Genomic DNA, 22,315 nt, shown 5'->3' on the forward strand with positions numbered 1-22,315 from the left:
CCTCAATGATAGATGCAGCCACCCTGAGCTAGTGCCTGTGTCAGTGATGTGCATGATGGGCCAGTGACCACTATTCTCTGCAGCCAGTTGCATTTCAGTGCATTGAACTCACTGTAACAGATCACACAACAATTAGGATTCTTTCAACAGTGCATCTGTAGAAATTTGTTGTTTGATGTCATGCCATATTTCTGTTAGCATCTTAGTGGAGGCATAGTACACGTTCTTCATGATTGCAACTTGGTGCTGTGAGCAAGGCATGTCCTCTGAAGTGGTAATATGCAGGAATTTGAAGCTGCTTCCTTCCTCCACCTCTGACCCACCAATGGGAACCAGTATGTGCTCTCCCAACTTCTCTTTTCTGATGTCAATTATCTCCTGGGTTTTGCTCAAAGATCAAGGTTCAGAGAGTCAAAAATTCAAAGTCCATTTAGTATCAAAATATATATGCAGTGTATAGTCCTGAGATTTGTCTTCCCATAGGCAACCATGAAACAAAGAAACCCTATGGAACCTGTTCAAAGAAAACAGCAAACACCTAAAGCGCAAAAAATGAACCAATCGCGCAAATGACAAAAAATGGGTGAATAACACTCAGAATATTAAACAACAAACTGCAGAGTCCTTATAACACCTCAGAATGTTTAATTTAGATCAGTTCAGTTCAATTTAGTGCTGTGCTGTTTGTTGACTGCAGGCCGCAGACCCACTCTGCATCAAAGTGTCACGATCAAAATCGTGCAAAATAGCAATATAAAAGCGTAACCAGAAACCAGAAACATATACAGTATAAGGTGAACTGCAGAGTCCTCAAAAAACAAACCCAATCCACAAACCATACCAATCAAACCTTGCCCAAAACCCAAGACTTCTACACTTTCCCCTGACAGCAGCAAGCACTTTAATCAGTGAGTAACGGAGCCAATCATGGATTTGCGCTCCACCATTAAGCTGCATACTCCATTCTCAACCTCACCAAATTCCCTCAGAGTCAGCAAAGTAGTCTGCTCTCTCAGCTGGCCCAAAAATCATGATCAAAATGTAAATTACAGGCGGTGACTAGTGGGGTACCGCAAGGCTCAGTGCTGGGACCCCAGTTGTTTACAATATGTATTAGTGACTTGGATGAGGGAATTAAATGCAGCATCTCCAAGTTTGCGGATGACACGAAGCTGGGTGGCAGTGTTAGCTGTGAGGAGGATGCTAAGAGGATGCAGGGTGACTTGGATAGGTTGGGTGAGTGGGCAAATTCATGGCAGATGCAATTTAATGTGGATAAATGTGAAGTTATCCACTTTGGTGGCAAAGATAGGAAAACAGATTATTATCTGAATGGTGGCCGATTAGGAAAAGGGGAGGTGCAACGAGACCTGGGTGTCATTATACACCAGTCATTGAAAGTGGGCATGCAGGTACAGCAGGCGGTGAAAAAGGCGAATGGTATGCTGGCATTTACAGCAAGAGGATTCGAGTACAGGAGCAGGGAGGTACTATTGCGGTTGTACAAGGCCTTGGTGAGACCACACCTGGAGTATTGTGTGCTGTTTTGGTCCCCTAATCTGAGGAAAGACATCCTTGCCATAGAGGGAGTACAAAGAAGGTTCACCAGATTGATTCCTGGGATGGCAGGACTTTCATATGAAGAAAGACTGGATGAACTGGGCTTGTACTCGTTGGAATTTAGAAGATTGAGGGGGGATCTGATTGAAACGTATAAGATCCTAAAGGGATTGGACAGGCTAGATGCAGGAAGATTGTTCCCGATGTTGGGGAAGTCCAGAACAAGGGGCCACAGTTTGAGGATAGAGGGGAAGCCTTTTAGGACCGAGATTAGGAAAAACTTCTTCACACAGAGAGTGGTGAATCTGTGGAATTCTCTGCCACAGGAAACAGTTGAGGCCAGTTCATTGGCTATATTTAAGAGGGAGTTAGATATGGCCCTTGTGGCTACGGGGGTCAGGGGGTATGGAGGGAAGGCTGGGGCGGGGTTCTGAGTTGGATGATCAGCCATGATCATAAATGGCGGTGCAGGCTCGAAGGGCCAAATGGCCTACTCCTGCACCTATTTTCTACGTTTTCTATGTTTTCTAAACAGATTAGTAGCAGAATTACATTTAACAAGAGAAGGAGAAGAAGAAATAGTTTTGAGAACTCAGCAGGATGTCGCCGTTAGTCGCGTTGGTCGTTGGCGCCATCTTCTTGATGACAGGCGAAAGCTTTCTATGGTAGCACTGAGATTTCAGCATTTTGATTTACTATAACATGTTAGATAATGAGTTGAAGCACTATACGATCCATTAGAAAATGCCTTATAAATGTTCTGAAGGGATTGATCTTTTGCTGCCACAGTACTCATTTGTCTCTGCTCAGCCACATTTGCAAATGGATCCATATCTCACAGATACAATTAAGACAGATTTAGTCACACTTGATAGACCTCCAACAGGTTCATTCCAAGGATTTTCATTACTCTGATGCCAAATTAGTTTGATACTTCTCCTCCAATCACCACTTTGAACAAAAAATATTGGTCTGATAAACCAGAATCAGTAGAATTCCTATACTACGCAATCCATATTAAGCATTGCGATGCAATCGATTTTGTGTATCATTTGAATTGTAGTAGCATACAACTACGATCTGAGCAGAATTGTTGGATTTCATCAAGAACTTGTGTGCTTACAGTGAGCCTGACTGATTGACAATCACTAGCACTGACAAAGTATGTTTTTGTTTACTACCTGTCAGTTAATTGTTTATTCATGTAGAAGGTAATATTCCTGCCACACAAATACCAGTCAATTGCCATTTCCAGCAACCATCTTCCCTTTACAAACAATCTCATTACCATTGCCAAGTTCCCTATTATCAATAATTAAGGTTTATACTCTATGGAGATCACAAGCTTTTCAGTCTGTGTATTTTCAGACGTAATGATTCTAAAAGTGTGATTTAAAGTTAAAGGGGGAATGTTGGATTACAATATAGAACTGCTGATTTTGTTGTAGTTTATAACTTTCCTATGCTTGGTTCTATTTTTTATATACTCACCCATACTTGTGTAATTGTTCAGAGAATTTTCAATAATTGTGGTATAGCTGATTCTGTATTTTTCTAGAAGTTTCTCAACAGTCTGTATTGTGCCTCTGAACCTGACTATTTCATAGGTTACAAACCAGTGAAATCTGCAGATGCTGGTAATCAAAGTAAGACACACAAAATGTGAGAGGAACTCGGCAGGCCAGGCAGCATCTATGGAAAAGAGTAAACATCTGATGTTTTGGGGCCGAGACCCTTCATCAGGACTGGAGAAAAGAGATGAGAAGTCAGAGCAATAAAGTGGGGGGAGTGAGGAAGAAGTACAAGGCCGTAGGAGATGGGTGAAACTGGGAGAGGGGGAGGGTGAAGTAAAGAGCTGGGAAGTGGAGAAAGAGATTACAGGCTGGAAAAGGGGGAATCTGATAGGAGAGGACAGAAGGCCATGGAAGAAAGGGCCAGGGAAAGGAGGGCCTCAGAGTCATGGATGTAGGGAGAGTAGAGCAGTGAGCTAAGCACCATCCCTGAGGTGTCCAGTGTTGATCATCTGCGAGCAGAAGATATCCTGGTCTTTCTCACCCGAGTAGCCACCACATCCAGCATGTAATTCTCTGTAACTTCCTCCAATGGGATCCCACCACCAAGCATATCTTCCCCTCCTCCCCACTTTCTGCTTTCCATGGAGATCGCTCCCCATGCCACTCCCTTGTTCATTCGTTCTCCCTCCTGGCACTTGGCCTTGCAAGCAGAACAAGTGCTACACCTGCCCCTACACCTCCTCCCTCACTACCATTCAGGGTCCCAAGCACCTTCCAGGTAAGGCAACACTTCTAATGTGAGTCTATTGGGGTCCTCTACTGTATACAGTGCTCCCGGTGTGACCTGCTGTATATCAGCGAGACCCGACAAAGACTGGGAGACTGTTTCGCTAATCGCCTACACTCCGTCCGCCAGAAAAAGCAGGATCTCCCGGTGGTCACCCACTTCAATTCTGCTTCCCATTCGCATTCTGACATGTCAGTCCACGGCCTCCTCTACGGTTGCGATAAGGCCACACTCAGCTTGGAGGAGCAACACCTTCTATTCCGTCTGGGTAGCTCCAACTTGCAGGCATGAACATTAATTTCTCAAACCTCTGGTACTTGCCCTCCAGTTCACCATTGCCTTTCCTGTTTCCCTCTATCACCTTATCTCCTTACTTGCCCATCATCTCCCTCAGGTGCTCCTACCCCTTCCCTTTTTTCCATGGTCTTCTGCCCTCTCCTATCAGATTCCCCTTTCTCCAGCCATTTTCCTCTTTCACCTGTCAGCTTCCCAACTCTTTATTTCACTCCTTCCCCCTTCATGGTTTTCCCTATCACCTACTGCCTTGTACTTCTTCCTCCTGCCTCCCCCCAACTTTCTTAATCTAACTTCTCATCTTTTTTTTCCAGTCCTGATGAAGGATCTCAGCCCAAAGCGTTGACTGTTTACTCTTTTCCATAGATAAAGCCTGGCCTGCTGATTTCCTCCAGCATTGTGTGCATGTTACTATTATAAAGGTTATTTTTTATCACTGGATTAGTTTACCTCACTAACCTGAGCTAGTTGTTTTAGTATAGGATGGCAATCCTTCTTTGTTTTTTGGTTTTCTTCTTTCTTTGTTCATTCTTTGTTCTTGTAGCACCCAATTATCGCTGTAAACACCAAATATCTGCCTCATTATTAACTTCCAAAGAACGTCAGGATCCCGATATCTCCAGATCCAACAGCCTCACAAATCCGTATCCTTTTCATCCACCCATTTAACAGGCATCCTAAAGGAAAACTATGTAACCACATTTATATTTCTCTGCCTTTAATCCCATGCTCAATAATCTTGTGACACCTTCTGTAGGAGCCGGACGTGTTGGAGATACACTAAAGGCATCCGTTAGTCTTGCGAGACCTTGGATCTGCACCTGGAAAGTCTTTATTCTCCAGGGCGCAGGCCTGGGCAAGGTTGTATGGAAGACCAGCAGTTGCCCATGCTGCAATCTCCCCTCTCCACGACACCAATGTTGTCCAGGGGAAGGGCATTAAGACCCATACAGCTTGGCACCAGTGTCATCACAGAGCAATGTGTGATTAAGTGCCTTGCTCAAGGATACAACACGTTGCCTCGGCTGGGGCTCGAACTCACAACCTTCAGGTCGCTAGTCCAATGCCTTAACCACTTGGCCACGTGCCAACTGGGGATAAGAATTTCAAGATAATAATCAACTTTGCATTATAGACTATGCAGAGTTATGGCCAGATTAAGCTGCCAGCTACGGTAATGAATGTAAAATGATTTCAGAATCCTGTTACAAGGAAATCTGCAGATGCTGGAATTTCAAGCAACACACATAAAAGTTGCTGGTGAACGCAGCAGGCCAGGCAACATCTCTAGGAAGAGGTACAGTCGACGTTTCGGGCCGAGACGTATAAACAGCAATAGAATCTTGAGAACTCGAAGAAGACCACAACCTTATCATAGGGCCTGGAGGCTTGCATGCCTCATTGACTCAGAGAGTAATGTTGGCTGGAGTAAGGCCTTGTGTTTTGGTTCTTGGTAGGGTCACCCATGCCAAAGAGGTCAAAGGTTAGAAGCCAGAATAAGAAAGGTCCACTGGTTCTCCAGGTTCAGGGGTTCAGCTCAGGGTTAGCAAACCTGACTGCTTGAAAAACAAAATTGTTATGGAAAGAGCAATGCAAAATCCTTCTACACAGACAGAGATGGAGGATCTTCATTGCATGGCAGTAAGTAAGTAACAATCTTCAGAACCACTTTTAATAAAGTGACATTAAGTTCCATATTAGTAGAAATATCTCCTACCTTTGCAAACTTTGACATTATACACTCAGTGGCCACTTTATTTGGTACACCTGTGCACTTGGTCAATAATGCTAATATCTAATCATTCAATCTTGTGGTAACAACTCAATGTATGAAAGCATGCAGACATGGTCAAGAGATTCAGACCAAATATCAGAATGGGGAAAGAAATTTGATCCAAATGACTTTGATGTGGAATGGGGTGGATTGATATTTTAAGAAACTGCTGATCTTCTGGGATTTCCAAGCACAACAGTCTCTAGATTTTACAGATAATGGTGGAAAATAGCAAATACCAGTGACTGTCAGATCTGTGGACAAAAATTACTCGCTAATGAGAGAGGTCAGAGGGAAATAGCCAGACTGTTTCAAGCTGACAGAAAGGTGACAGTAACTCATATAATCACACATTACAAATCTAGACACACGACACTTCAAATTTTGAGTGGATGGGCTACAGCAGCAGAAGACCACAAACATACACTCAGTGGCCACTTTATTAGGTAGGTAGAGGAGGTAATAAAGTGGTCACAGTGTAGATCTGTGATGATTATGCCTCTGCCAGTACTATCTGTGCCACTAACATTCAATGAAAGCAAATATTTAACTCTAACTCTGACAGATGCTGCACGCTATCCAGTGGATGAGCTCTATCCTTAACAAGACTGCCCATTAAGTGAAGCTACTTTACCAGACGTTGTCAGATTCAGGTTTTGTTTTAGTGAAGTTATGCCTGAGATTGTTTTAGACTCATGAAATCTGGCAATTAATAGGTTTTGCTGTAGAGACACATGAATGCACAGCACTTAGTGATGGAGAATAAGATGCTGTTGCCAATTTGTCTCAGAATATTCAACCAACCACAAATACCTGCTACCCTGTCATTTCCATTCAGAATCAGGAGATGATATTCATGTAACTTTTAACAATTCCATAATATATTTTACTTGCTGGTATGAAGTACGTCTTTGAGTTGGATCAGTTAATGCTTCTAGACCCGTGGGGAGAGCCAGACATGCTTAAGGATTCTTCCATTCAGCACACTACTGGTGCAAAATGATGAATTGAACATATGCCTTTATTTACATGCTTCTTATGTGAAACAGAGGCTCAGATGCACCTGTCACTTGTACTGATATTTGGAAGCCAACATTAAAAGCTACACTCAGTGGGCACTTTATTAGGTGCATCTGTACATCCGCTTGTTAATGCAATATCTAATCAGCCAATCATGTGGCAGCAACTCAATGCATAAAAGCATGTAGACATGGTCAAGAGGTTCAGTTGTTGTTCAGAGCAAATATCATAATCGGGAAAAATCTCTCGTAAGTGACTTTAAACTTGGAATGATTGTTGGTGCCAGACGGGGTGATTTGAATATTTCAGAAACTGCTGATCTCCTGGGATTTTCACAGGCAATAGTCTCTCAAGTTTACAGAGAATGGTGTGAAAAACAAAAACTATCTGGCGAATGGCAGTTCTGTGGGCAAGAACACCTTGTTAATGAGAGAGGTCAGAAGAGATTGGCTGGACTGGTTCAAGCTGACAGAAAGGTGGCAGTAACTCAAATAACCAACAGTGGTATGCAGAAGAGCACCTCTGAATGTACAATATGTGAAAGCTTGAAGTGAATGGGCTACAGCAGTAGAGGACCATGAACGTAACACTGAGTAGCCACTTTATTAGATACAGGAGGTACCTAATAAGTGGCCACTGACTGTATGTTTTTAAATTCTGACCTATAGTTCTCAATAAGTACTTACTAGGCTAAAATCTTCTCTAAATAATAAAGCAAATACTCAACAAAGATCATAGTAGGTCTCCTGCTTTTGCTTAATCTTCTTATATCACCTGAAATATGAAGCCTTATACAAAGTGATGAAATGAAGTTTGAAAGGAATTTTATATTAGTTGCCAAGCACAGCCATTGGGACTAATAATTCCAGGGTCTAAGTAGGATGGATAACTCTCACTGATTCTGTTCTGATATATTAGCATCAAATAACTTATAGAAGAGAAGGGACCATTCAGCTGATATTGACCTTTGAAAGAACTACATTGTATATATATTTTCACTTCCTTTTTCTATCGTTTTTCCTTTTCTGTTATGACTTTATGACCTTTACCACTGCTACCAGTATCTTTCTGAGCAGTCTATTCCCGAAACACTGGGCAAATATCATCAAGCAGTTACTGCTCAACCAGCCTGATCGCAATCACCAGCTAATTGATGGAAGATGTTGCTGGCAGCCCTTACAATTGACTGTGATACGCATGAAGTGTGATTTTTCTTTTCCCCATTGAACTTGCAATTTTTTTTTCAGTGAGAAGCCAGCAAGTCGAGGTAGGAAGATGGATAAGCTATTAAACAGTTGTCTGTGGCTAACATTTGAGAGATTTTGTCAACCGAAACAATAAATATGTCGAACTATGAGCAGAAATATTTTAATGACTGTAAAATCACTCATGACAGAACACCACTGATCTATGTGAATCCTAATATCGATCTCTGAATAGATCTAAAGTTTAGATACTAATCCCGATATCCCCTTAACCTTTCCTTCTCCTCACCTGCCCAACAGTTCCCTCTGGTACTCATCTTCCTTTCCTTTCTCCCATGGTCCACTCCCCTTTCCTCTCAGATTCCTTCTTCTTCAGCCCTTTAACTTTCCCTCCTATCACTTCCCAGCTTTTTACTTCACACCCCCTCCCCCATCCACTCAACTTTCCCCTCACCGGGCTTCGCCCTTCCTTTCTAGTCCTGATGAAAGGTTTTGGTTCAAAACATTGACTATTTATTCTTCTTCATAGCCTGACCTGCTGTGTTCCTCCAGCATGCTGTCTCAAGCTGCTACTGACGTGTTTCTATCAGTTATTCCCCCGCCCTGAGCTTGATAAATACACATACTTGAGATGGTTTACTTCAAGATTCAGGATCGTTTAATGTCGTTTCCAGTGCACAAGTGTAAAGGAGAATGAAATAATTGTTACTCTGGATCGGATGCAGCACAAAATAACACATAATAAGATGAAAAACACTATAATAAAAATACAACAAATATAAAGATCTATTTTAACTTTGTGTGGGCACGAGGCCAAGTGGTTAAGGCATTGGACTAGCGACCTGAAGGTCGTGAGTTCGAGCCCCAGCCGAGGCAGCGTGTTGTGTCCTTGAGCAAGGCACTTAATCACACATTGCTCTGCGACGACACTGGTGCCAAGCTTTGTGGGTCCTAATGCCCTTCCCTTGGACAACATTGGTGTCGTGGAGAGGGAGACTTGCAGCATGGGCAACTGCTGGTCTTCCATACAACCTTGCCCAGGCCTGCGCCCTGGAGAGTGAAGACTTTCCAGGCGCAGATCCATGGTCTCGCAAGACCAACAAATGCCTTAAAAAAAATTAACTTCATCAGTCCACGGGACTCGTTTCCAAAATGCATCAGGCTTGTTTAGTTGTTCCTTTGAACCTTTTCATTAGAACTTTTTGGTTGCAATGGGCAAAGCTATGTTTGGAGAAAAAGGGGTGCAGAATTCCATGAAAAGAACCCCTCTTAAACTGTTAAGCATGGGTGTGGATCGATCATGCTTTGGGCTTGTGTTGCAGCCAGTGGCATGGGGAAAATTTACTGGTGGAGGGAAGAATGAATTACATAGAAACCTAGAAAATAGGTGCAGGAGTAGGCCATTCGGCCCTTCGAGCCTGCACCGCCATTCAGTATGATCATGGCTGATCATCCAACTCAGAACCCTGCACCAGCCTTCCCTCCATACCCCCTGATCCCTTTAGCCACAAGGGCCATATCTAACTCCCTCTTAAATATAGCCAATGAACTGACCTCAACTGTTTCCTGTGGCAGAGAATTCCAAAGATTCACCACCCTCTGTGTGAAGAAGTTTTTCCTAATCTCGGTCCTAAAAGGCTTCCCCTTTATCCGCAAACTGTGACCCCTCATTCTGGACCCCACCAACATCGGGAACAATCTTCCTGCATCTAGCCTGTCCAATCCCTTTAGGATTTTATACGTTTCAATCAGATCCCCCCTCAAGCTTCTAAATTCCAACGAGTATAAGCCTAGTTCATCCAGTCTTTCATCATATGAAAGTCCTGCCATCCCAGGAATCAACCTGGTGAACCTTCTTTGTACTCCCTCTATGGCAAGGATGTCTTTCCTCAGATTAGGGGACCAAAACTGCACACAATACTCCAGGTGTGGTCTCACCATGGCCTTGTACAACTGCAGTAGTACCTCCCTGCTCCTGTACTTGAATCCTCTCGCTATAAATGCCAGCATACCATTCGCCTTTTTCACTGCCTGCTGTACCTGCATGCCCACTTTCAATGACTGGTGTATAATGACACCCAGGTCTCGTTGCACCTCCCCTTTTCCTAATTGGCCACCATTCAGATAATAATCTGTTTTCCTATTTTTGCCACCAAAGTGGATAACTTCACATTTATCCACATTAAATTGCATCTGCCATGAATTTTCCCACTCACCTAATCTATCCAAGTCACCCCGCATCCTCTTAGCATCCTCCTCACAGCCAACACTGCCATCCAGCTTCGTGTCATCCCCAAACTTGGAGATGCTGCATTTAATTCCCTCATCCAAGTCATTAATATATATTGTAAACAACTGGGGTCCCAGCACTGAGCCTTGCGGTACCCCACTAGTCACGGCCTGCCATTCTGAAAAGGTCCCGTTTATTCCCACTCTTTGCTTCCTGCCTGCCAACCAATTCTCTATCCACATCAATACCTTACCCCCAATACCGTGTGCTTTAAGTTTGCACACTAATCTCCTGTGTGGGACCTTGTCAAAAGCCTTTTGAAAATCCAAATATACCACATCCACTGGTTCTCCCCTATCCACTCTACTAGTTACATCCTCAAAAAATTCTATGAGATTCGTCAGACATGATTTTCCTTTCACAAATCCATGCTGACTTTGTCCGATGATTTCACCGCTTTCCAAATGTGCTGTTATCACATCTTTGATAACTGACTCTAGCAGTTTCCCCACCACCGATGTTAGGCTAACCGGTCTATAATTCCCTGGTTTCTCTCTCCCTCCTTTTTTAAGAAGTGGGGTTACATTAGCCACCCTCCAATCCTCAGGAACTAGTCCAGAATCTAAAGAGTTTTGAAAAATTATCACTAATGCATCCACTATTTCTTGGGCTACTTCCTTAAGCACTCTGGGATGCAGACCATCTGGCCCTGGGGATTTATCTGCCTTTAATCCCTTCAATTTACTTAACACCACTTCCCTACTAACATGTATTTCCCCCAGTTCCTCCATCTCACTGGACCCTCTGTCCCCTACTATTTCCGGAAGATTATTTATGTCCTCCTTAGTGAAGGCAGAACCAAAGTAATTATTCAATTGGTCTGCCATGTCCTTGCTCCCCATAATCAATTCACCTGTTTCTGTCTGTAGGGGACCTACATTTTTTCTTAACCAATCTTTTTCTTTTCACATATCGATAAAAGCTTTTTCAGTCAGTTTTTATGTTCCCTGCCAGTTTTCTCTCATAATCTTTTTTCCCCTTCCTAATTAAGCCCTTTGTCCTCCTCTGCTGAACTCTGAATTTCTCCCAGTCCTCAGGTGAGCCACTTTTTCTGGCTAATTTGTATGCTTCTTCTTTGGAATTGATACTATCCCTAATTTCCCTTGTCAGCCACAGGTGCACTACCTTCCTTGATTTATTCTTTTGCCAAACTGGGATGAACAATTGTTGTAGTTCATTCAATTAAATACGAGCAAATTCTGGAAGCAAACATCACACCATCTGTAAAAAATCCAAAGATTAAAAGAGGATGGCTTCTACAACAGGATAATGAACCTAAACACACCTCAAAATCCACAATGGACTACTTCAAGAGGCACAAGCTGAAGGTTTTGCCATGGCCCTCACAGTCACCCAACCTAAACATCATCGAAAATCTGTGGATAGAGCTGAAAAAAGCAGTGCATGCAAGACGGTCCAAGAATCTCACAGAACTAGAAGCCTTTTGCAAGGAAGAATAGACGAACATCCCCCAAACAAGAATTGTAAGACTACAAATGGCTACAAAAAGCATTTACAAACTGCAATACTTGCCAAAGGGGGTGTTACTAAGCACTGCCATGCATGGTGCCCAAACTATTGCTTCGGGCCCTTTTCCTTTTTTGTTATTTTGAAACTGTAGAAAATGGAAAAAAGAAAGTTTTCTTGCTTAAAATATTAAAGAAATGTGCCATCTTTTACTTCATGCCTTTTGGAAATCAGTTCATCTTTTACTCGCTTAGCTATTCACAATAACAGAAATTTTGACTGGGGTGCCCAAACTTTTGCATACCACTGTATATATGCTCATACAAATGGAAATAATGAGTGGTAAGTACTTGTGACAGGCATAAGAGACATAAGGCATGATTAATGAATGCTTTGAAAGTTAATTCCATGAAAATATACTGGAAAGCAGACTTCAGAGAAGTTAAGTTTAATTGTTAATACAATTGTTGTTTTTCTTTGTTTTGATAAAAAGGGGAATTTTATGACATACTTGTACATGCACTCGTGAGCAGACAATTAAAGTTGGTGTACATGCGCCGTTGTTTTTATTTGAAATATCTGTCTCGAAACAAGCGTTGAGGCAAGCGAAGACGGTCCGGGAGCCTGATGGCTGTAGGCCTCAGCTATAGAACCAGTTCAGTGCTGATCAAGTGAAGACGGTCCAGGAGACTGATGGCTGTAGGCCTCAGCTACGGAACCAGTTCAGTGCTGAGCAAGTGAAGACAGTCCAGGAGACTGATGGCTGTAGGCCTCAGCTACGGAACCAGTTCAGTGCTGAGCAAGTGAAGACAGTCCAGGAGACTGATGGCTGTAGGCTTCAGCTACGGAACCAGTTCAGTGCTGAGGCAAGTGAAGATGGTCCAGGAGACCGATGGTTGCAGACCACGGTCATGAGCCAATTCAGCACTGAGGCAAGTGCCAATGGTTGCAGGCCACAGCTGCAGAATCAGTTCAGTACTGAGATGAGTAAACCGATCAGAGTAATGAGCAGAACACTAGTTCCTCCTTTGCCTTCCGCCTTGGTGCCTTGTTCTTTCCAATCTGGCTCAGCCAGACATGGGTTAATTTTTTGCCTTGCTTCTGAGGCCCAACTGCTTCAATCTGGCTCTAAGTCCGCTCCGGCAATGGCCGCCGCAGCTGTACCTGCATTCTCGAATGTCCAACTCACAGAATCCTTCAGGATACCGCAGAAATGCCAGGTCTACAGAAGGTTCAAAAGCACAACTCCCAAATTCTAGGAAGGATATCGAAGCATTGGAGTGCTTGAAGAAGGGATTTACCAGGACGCTGCCTGGATTAGAGAGTATGTCTTATGAGGAACAATTCAGCAAGCTGGAGCTTTTCTTTTGCAGAGAAGGAGGATGAGAGGTGACTTGACAGACGATAAGAGACATAGCTAGAGTGGACAGTCAGTGCCTTTTTCCCAGGACAGAAAGGCTAATATGAGAGAGAATGAAATTAAGATGACTGGAGGAAAGTATAGGAATGATGTCAGCGGTAGGTTTTTTAAAAGTTGATGGTGGGTGTGTGAAACACATTGTCCGGGTGGTGGTAGAGGCAAATACATTGGAGATTTCTAACAGACTCATAGATAGGCACATGAATGAGAGAAAATGTTTTATATGGGAGGGAAACATAAGGTTGATGGTGGTGTAGGTTAAAGGGTCAGCACGACATTGTGAGCCTGAGGGCCTGCACTGTGCTGTGCTGGTCTATGTTGAAATGGGGCCATTGTGCCGATATTCAGGATTGGTGGATGACAGCTTTGTTCTATGTACGTCGAAGAACTTCTAGCTAATTTGCTTTACAATGTACCTGTAAGGGAGTTTTGTCTTTTACTGCATAGCCTAATTAAAATGGCTTCTTTGTTATGTTATACTGGGGAATGCTTCTTTGTTACGTTAAATGCTGAGAAAGTCTCCAGCTAGACATTTTCTTGGGTTAATACAGACAACAGGGTACTATTAACCAATTGGGATAGTTGTTATGATTTTGGTGTATCTGGGAGATTTGTATGCGCGGAGTTTTGGGGCAGAAGGCGGGAGAGCGAGACAAAGGATGGACCAGGTGCTGTGATGTCCACTAACGGGGTCGGACCCCGAGGAGGGCGTTCGGCGAGGAGACGGAGACGGACTCGTGTGGAGCGTCTGATCGACCACCGTTGTTGGTCCCAGGTGGCCGGTCGAGGTGGTCGGAGGGGTAGCAGGGTGAAGAAGAAGGTTCTTGAACTACAACTGTTTTGTGCACGAAGAGATTGAACTTTGATAAGTGTGGCGCCTTTTATTTTCCTTTTACATTTTATTCTCTATTAATTATATAGTTCCAGTAATATCTATAAACTGTAAATCATTTAATCGTATCTGGTGTATTGTCTGTTATTTGGGCAGGGTGGGGTACATCACACAGCATCCACACAAACTAATTACCCAGTTTAGGGGGGCCGAGGGTTGTTTCCCTAGACGACAGCGAGCCGAGCGACCCTGAGGGTGGCCAGGGGGGCTACATACGGAGAGTTGAATGTTATCCAGGGAACTGTAATGTAAATTTGTTTTTTGTAAGAAAAGATATATCAGTCATGTTGAAGGGGAAGAACAGATGAGTGAATTTTTTTGGGGGGATGCTGTGTGATTTATATAATTTATCGGGCTGCAGGAGCTGCAGAATAATTCATATTCTATTCATTTCCCAAATTTCTGCAGTTTCAGAAAATAATATTTTAACAGCACTCTCCGAGCATGGTGAAATTTACATATTATGTGCTAGACTGGTGAGGAACATAGAAATATGTTTTAAATTAACAGGTCAGGATGGAGCATACTGGGGATTATCACCGGGCTGCTGATGATGTTAGTTTTATTTTAAAACTGATAAGAACAGATATACTGTGCAACACTTACAGAGCTAAGAAGACAGGGAACTAGAACTTCAACACCTGGTCATTCAACATTTGAAATTTGGGTGGCACGGCAGTGTAGTAGTTAGCGTAATGCTTTACAGCGCCAGTGGCTTTGGTTCAGTTGCCCCCACTGTCAGTAAGGAGATTGTGTGTTCTCCCTGTGACCGTGTGGCCTTCCTCTGAGTGCTTCAGTTTCCCCCCATGTTCCAAAGACATACAGAGCAAGTAGGTTAATTAGTCACATGAGTGTAATTGGGCACCGCAGACTTGTTGGACCGGAAGGGCCTGTTACTGTCCTGTATCTCTAAATAAATAAATTAATTAACATGTCCTGATGCAGGTTCTTGACCGAAAACATTGACTGCTGCTTTGCCTCCACAAATACTACTTAATCCAGTCAGTTCCACTGTATTCAGCCCAACATATTGATGCAATTACAAAGATGGTATGATAGCAGCAATATTTCATTAGGAGTTTGAGAAGAATTGCTATGTCACCAAAGACACTCACAAACTTGTATAGACACACGGCGGAGAACATTCCAGTTGGTTACATCACCATCTGGTATGGATGGACTACTGCACAGGATCGGGAAAAGTTGCAGCAAATCGTAAATTCAGCCAGCTCCATCACGGATACTAGCCTCCCCAGCACCCAGGGCACCATCGAAAAGCGATGCCTCAGAAAGGTGGCAGTCATCACTAAGGACCTCCACCACTCAGGGCATGTCCACTTTTCACTGCTACCTTCAAGGAAAAGTGCGGAGCCTGAAGCCACACACTCAACATTTCAGAAACAGCTTCTTCCCCTCTGCCATCAGATTTCTGAATGGACGATGAACCCATAAACATTTCTTCAGTATTTTTCCCTCTATTTTAGCACTACTTATTTAATTATTGCAAATACTTCTTTAAGGTAATTTGTAATTTTTGTACATAGTATATACAGTATATTTTATGTATTGCAATGTACCGCAGCTGAAAAACAACAGATTTCATGATGTGTGCAAGTAATATTAAACCTGATTACAGTCTCTTGTGTCTTCATTTAGAAATTTATGTTGGTGACTTCTGACAGCGTGGTATATTTTAAATAACCGACATTTTGGAGAGAGGATTGGTGGCAGGGTAAGATCCTCATTCTATCTTCAAGACAAAAAAGAAAGCTTTATTGACAATATGTCGTGAATACTGGTGGAAATCAAATTAAGCTGGACTTCAAAGGCCATATTGGAGTTCAAAATTATGGAAGACAATTTTGATCAAGAGACATATTTGAGCATGACGAATGGAAAAAAATTAGAGACACAAAATATTCTGTAGATGCTGTAAATCTTGAGCACACATAAAAAATGATGAAGCATCACAAAAGTCAGGCAGCGTCTATGAAAATAAATAAACAATCAAATTTTCAGGCCAAAACCATTCATCAGAACTGGAATGGAAAGGGGCAGAAACTAGAATAAGAAGGTAGGGCCTGGATTGGGAAGGAGAGGAAAGAGGTGGAACTGATTAATTAATATTCATTTTGTGCCCTTCACAAATCTGAGTTTCATTCCAATTACCTTTAGCCATGTCTATGTGGAAGATTTAATTAAGAGCCATGATTGCAGGATTAGCTTTTTTGTGTCATAACTTAGCATTTGAGTTCATGGATTGAGACCCCAAATGAACCAAATTATGCTTGGGGCTTCCAATAATCAATCCTGAGGATAATATGGGTCTGATGGTAACATGTACAGCAAAGGACAATGTATGAATTGGAATATCCTGACAGCATTCCAATAATGTTTGGAGTCTTATGTTTCTTGGTTTATAATAGCATAGGATTCAAAGATTCGATACATGTTGCTATAAGATTGAGGGAGAGACTCATGATGGTGCATTGCTTTCGTGATCACAATGTTGAAATATCTAGCCTATTTAAGCTGCTGATCAATAACTACTTTCAGTATATTTTAAAAAGAGGGTAGGAAGGGGTATAGAGTGATTGATGATGACATTGCCAGATGTCGCTGATAGGACCATTGTTTGTTTCACATATTCACTACCTGCATTTCTGTGTTTGACTGGGAAGCGGGTAAGCTTGATGAGTTACGTACCAGCAGCAATAGATCACTAATGGAGTCTGATTTTGATGTTATAACCACTATCTTTATTAGTATCTACTCAATATATAGAAACTTAAACAAAATAAACAGAAGTTAACAGTATATATATGTGTGTGTATGTGTATAGCTCCCAAACAATCAAGCTTGGGAATCAATGCTTAAGGTCTTAAGATGGTAAAGTGGAAAAGTTCAGTAATCCACGGAATAAGTGAGTGAGGGAAGAGATTCATTAATCCACATGAGAATGTAGAGAGAAGGCAGTTACGAAGAAATTCCACAGGTTCCACACTGGATAAACAAAATAACAGTCGTCGAAGATTTTACCCTTCTAGTCGTTCTGAAATCCACTAAGAAATATCACCAGGTGACAGTCACAGGATTATCGTCTTCAAGTGGTTATCACATAACACCCCGATTCTAGGTAAGGCCAACAAAAGTGATACCACAGGATACTCCAACAAATCTATACATATGGATTATACAAAGTGACAATCACACATGCGTTGTGCGCTGCATGCCGATGACCAACCCAATCTTTTGGGCTTAGGAGAGTTCCAAACCATAGCAGTGACAGGCTGAAGTTTCAACAGCTTTTTTTTTCTCTCTCTCTCTCTCTCTCTCTCTCTCTCTAGGTTTAAGTCTGCAGCCGGCTGCCGCGGCTTGTGACTGACGTCATAGTCCCGCCTCACTCAGGTGCTCTTAAAGTAACACTCACAGTACGAGCCTGCGTCTCTCGTAACGGATGTTTCAAATAACAAAACAAGGTACATTGAAAAATCTTTCATTAAAAGTGGTTGATGGAGATATAAATAGATGTGACGATCTTATTGGCTGCAGTTATTCAATAATATTAATTCCTATGTTATTAAACACAAGCTGTATAATCTACCAAAAGCAGAATCTGACTTGACATAATTACAGACTGTACAATTTGTCTCCTTTACCACAGAAAAACTTTCAAATTCCTGTTTCTCATTTAATCAAATAAGCCACAGATACATTTTTGAAACAGGACAGGTAGGTATTTGTGAGTTAAGGAAAGTGCAACACTGGGTCAGAAATGAATAATTTCCAAGCATGCATCTCAGCCCTGTTAAAACACGAGACCACTTCCATTCTGATTCAGAGGGAAACTTCACCCAGAAATCTAATAAATGTTGATGAGATGCGAAACAAATTTAAAAAGTAGTAAAACAGCTCTTTATGCATTATTTTTCAGTCAGTGTGACTTTGACTTCTAGGTGAAGTGACAAACAATTATTTATATGTGTGTTGTACTCCAAAACACAAAGACTCTGACCCTGTAACTGTGTCTTCATAATACTGACAACCTATATTTTTGAATTTAACTCAAAGACTGTGGTAATTAGTGCTTACATTAGTTTAAGCAATGTGTCTGTATAATTCTTCATTAATTTAAGATTGCTTGGAGAATTTGCAGCTGTCTTTACAGAGATGATTATGGGCTTTTGCTGGATCTGGCCTTTTATTGATGAATTAGACAGTTTACATTAAATTCTTATGTGGTTCAAAGTTGCACGTAGCTGCATGTTATCATTATAAACAAGCACTTCAGAATGAAAGTAACAATTAATCTTTATAAGTGAAATTGAGACTGGAAATAATGCCAAGGTAGTCACTGAATGTACTTGGGAATATATTTTTCAGAATATAAAATAGGATGCTCAGAATACAAACTGTATTTTTCGGAATTTATTTTTGGAAACCTGTTTTCAAAGAAGTATCAAATTTGAAAGAAAAGGAAAATCTTCGTGTCTGCATCAGCATTTACCATTCCACCAGAGTCACAAAGGCGAGTTGACTGGTATCACGTGAGGACCAAAGTTGTGCATGATGCTCATGTGCACTGTTCTACAGCAAATTGCTCTAGATACCTTACAAATGAAGCTGCTTAGTTGAAGCCCATCAGAAGTATGCAGATAATTTTCCCATTTTATAGTGACAAACATTGCTGACATGTGATGTTCAATACTTTAACTTGTACTTTCTTAAAGTCGTGTGTAAAACGTAAGAAATGCGAGTGGCAAGAAGACGTTTGTCCTCTGAAGCCTACTTTGCCTTTTAACAACTTCATGGCTGAACACTTACTTCAAACAAATTTTTCTTGTCTTATTCCCATATCCCTTAATTACTTTAATATTTAAAATGCAAGTTGTGATTAAATCTTCACTAATACCAGGGTAGAAAGACTCATCACCTTCTGATTGAAGAGATTTCACTAAATGATCTGCTCTTTACTTTGTGACGATGACCCCTTGTTCAGAATTGGAATCAGAATCGGAATCAGCATCAGAATTAGAATTAGTTTTATTATCACTGATATATATCATGAAATTTGTAGCAACACATACACGATGTTGGAGGAATTCAGTAGGTCAGGCAGCATCAATAGAAATGAACAAACAGTTGATGTTTTGGGCCTAGACACTTCATCAGGATTGGAAAGGAAGGGGAAAGGCACCAGAATATAAAGTTGGGGGGGTGGGGGGAAGGAGGATAGCTAGAGGGTGATAGGTGAAGCCAGGTGGGTAGGAAAGATAAAGAGGAAGGAATCTGATCGGAGAGGAGAGTGGACCGTAGGAGAAAGGGAAGGAAGAGGGGACTCAGGGTGCGGTGATCAGCAGGTGAGAAGAGGTTAGAGACCAGAGCGGGGAATAGAAGAAGAGGGAAGGAGAAATCGATATTCATGCCATCAGGTTGGAGGCTACCTAGAAGAAATGTAGGGTGTTGCTCCTCCATCCTGAGGGTGGCCTCTTCTTGGAACAAAAGCGGGCCGTGAACCGACCATGTTAGAATGGGAATGGGAATGGGAATTAAAATGTTTGGCCACCGGGATGTTCTGCCTTTGGCAGATGAAGTGAAGGTGTTTAATAAAGCAGTCATCCAACTTACGACGTGTCTCACCAATGTAGAGGTGGCTGCATCAAGAGCATTGGACACAGTAGACAACTCCAACAGGTTCACAGGTGAAGTATTGCCTCACCTGGAAGAACTGTTTGGGCCCCTGAGTAGAGTTAAGGAAGGAGGTGAATTGGCATGTGTAGAACTTGGGCCGTTTGCAGGGTTAAGTGCCGGGAGGAAGATTAGTGGGGAGGGATGAACAGACAAGGGAATCACAGAGGGAGCAATCTCTGTGGAAAGTGGAGAGAGGGAGCCGGGGAGGTAAAGATATATTTGGTGGTAGGATGCCTTTGGAAATGGTGGAAGTTGCAGAGGATGATGTGTTGGATGCAGAAGCTCATAGGATGGTAGGTAAAGACAAGAGGAACTCTATCACTGTTAAGACAGCAGGAAGATAGAGTGAGTGTGGACGTTCAGGAATTGATGTGAGTGAGGACAGCGTCAAAAGTGGAAGAAGGGATTCCCTGTCCTTTAAAGATGGAAGATATCTCTGACATCTTGGGAAGGAAAGCCACTTCCCAGGACCCAGTGCAGCTGAAATGAAAAATCTGAGGAAAGGCAATCGCACTTTTACAGGAGATGGGGTGGGAAGAGGTAAAGTCAAAATAATTGTGGGAATTGGTAGGTTTATAAAAGATGTCAGTCAACAGTTTATCTCTCTCCAGAGAAGGAGACAAAATGGGGCAGAAATGAACCAAGTGAATTTAAGGGCAGGGTGGAACTTAGTGGCAGAGTTGATGAAATTGATAAGCTCAGCATGGGTGCATGAAGCGGGGCCAATGCCATCGACAATGTAGTGCAGAAAGAATTGGAGAGCATTATTAGAGAAGGACTGGTCTATGTAGCCAGCAAAGAGACAGGCATAGCAGGGACCTATACAGGCACCCATGGCTGTTGTTTGAGTCTGGAGAAAGTGGAAGGATCCAAAGGAAAAACTGTTGAGGGTGAGGCCAGACTCAGGAGGGTGGAGGGGAAGTGGTTGGTTCTTTTATTGAAAGAGTTGCTGTTTTTCACAAACTCGCTTCAGTTCCATGTTGACAAACACAGTACTGTGTAAAAGTCTTAGGCACCCTAGCTATCTATATCTATATATATATATATTGAGAAAGAACGAGAGAGAGAGAGAGAGAGAGAGAGAGAGATACAGATACAGATATAAAGAGATATAAAATTAAATAAGTAGTGCAAAAATAGAGAGCTAGTGTTCATTGTCCAATCAGAAATCTGATGGTGGAGGATAAGAACTGTTTCTAAAACGTTGGGTGTGTGTCTTCAGTGTGTGTACCTCCCCTCTGATGGTATTAATAGGAAGAGATCATTCCCTTACCCTTAACTACTTTAAACTTCTTCATCATTATAGGAAACATTATTCATTGTCACCGATGAAATTCAGAGTCACTGGTGACACGTCTAACCATAGTATGATGAATTTTGTTGAAAGAACCATCATAGGTCCTCAATGCAAGTAACTAAACAAGTAGTAAATTTCCTGAGCTTAGAAGTGAAATCCTGTGCTTAACCACTAATCCAGTTAAGAAAAAAAGCAGAGATTCAGCACACTGACAAGAAAGCAGTTATAATCACTCTATCTGTTAATAGCTCACCGCTTCATAAACAAGCTGCATGTACTGCAAAATGTATTTTGACACGATGATTGTCATATCTGTAACAATCATGTGAATAAATGCAATATAGTCATCTTACAGTTTATAGAAGTCTTAAGCCATCATTTAATTTATTGATGCTGTTTTGGATTGATAGCCTGATATTTAGACAGGAGACAGGTTAGTTGAATAAGTGTTCTGAATGTGAAATCTCCTTTTCTCACATTTTCATTAGAGAGGTACATCTGAAAAACTTCTTTGTAGAGTTCAATTTAAGTCTAAACCACTGGAAAGTAATTTGGGATTTTATACTATTTTCAGCCAAATATAGAATTGTTTTCACCCATACTCTCATGGGAATAAAATGTATTTATCTGGCACTATTTGCAACCTCAGCTATCTTGTAGTGTTTTATAGACAATCAGTGAAGCACATTCACTGTTGACACATGGGAAATTTGGCAACTAAATTGTCAACAGGCATCTTTTATAGAAAATAGTGCAACAATTAACAAATAATCTGTTATGATTGTGTTGTCAAGGCTAAATATTAACCAGTGCTTTGGGGATAATTTTCACTTTGAAAGAATGCTGTAAAATTTTTACATAGACCTGAGATGGCAGACAGGATGTCCTTAAGGTAATGCAATGGGAGAGAAGCAGGGACATATTACCCCAGCCTGCTTCTGCTCATTAAACAAAATACAGTGTGTTTTTTCAGAACACTGCATCAGCCAGTGTTTGAGGTAAGATGGAACTTATGAGTCATAGTAACTAAATCTGCTGCGCAAAAAGCAAAGCCAATTACTCAGAAAGCAGAATATATGAAAGTGTAGAGAGAATATAAGGTAC

This window comes from Mobula hypostoma, chromosome 7 (assembly GCF_963921235.1).
Source record: "Mobula hypostoma chromosome 7, sMobHyp1.1, whole genome shotgun sequence".
Classification (NCBI taxonomy): domain Eukaryota; kingdom Metazoa; phylum Chordata; class Chondrichthyes; order Myliobatiformes; family Myliobatidae; genus Mobula; species Mobula hypostoma.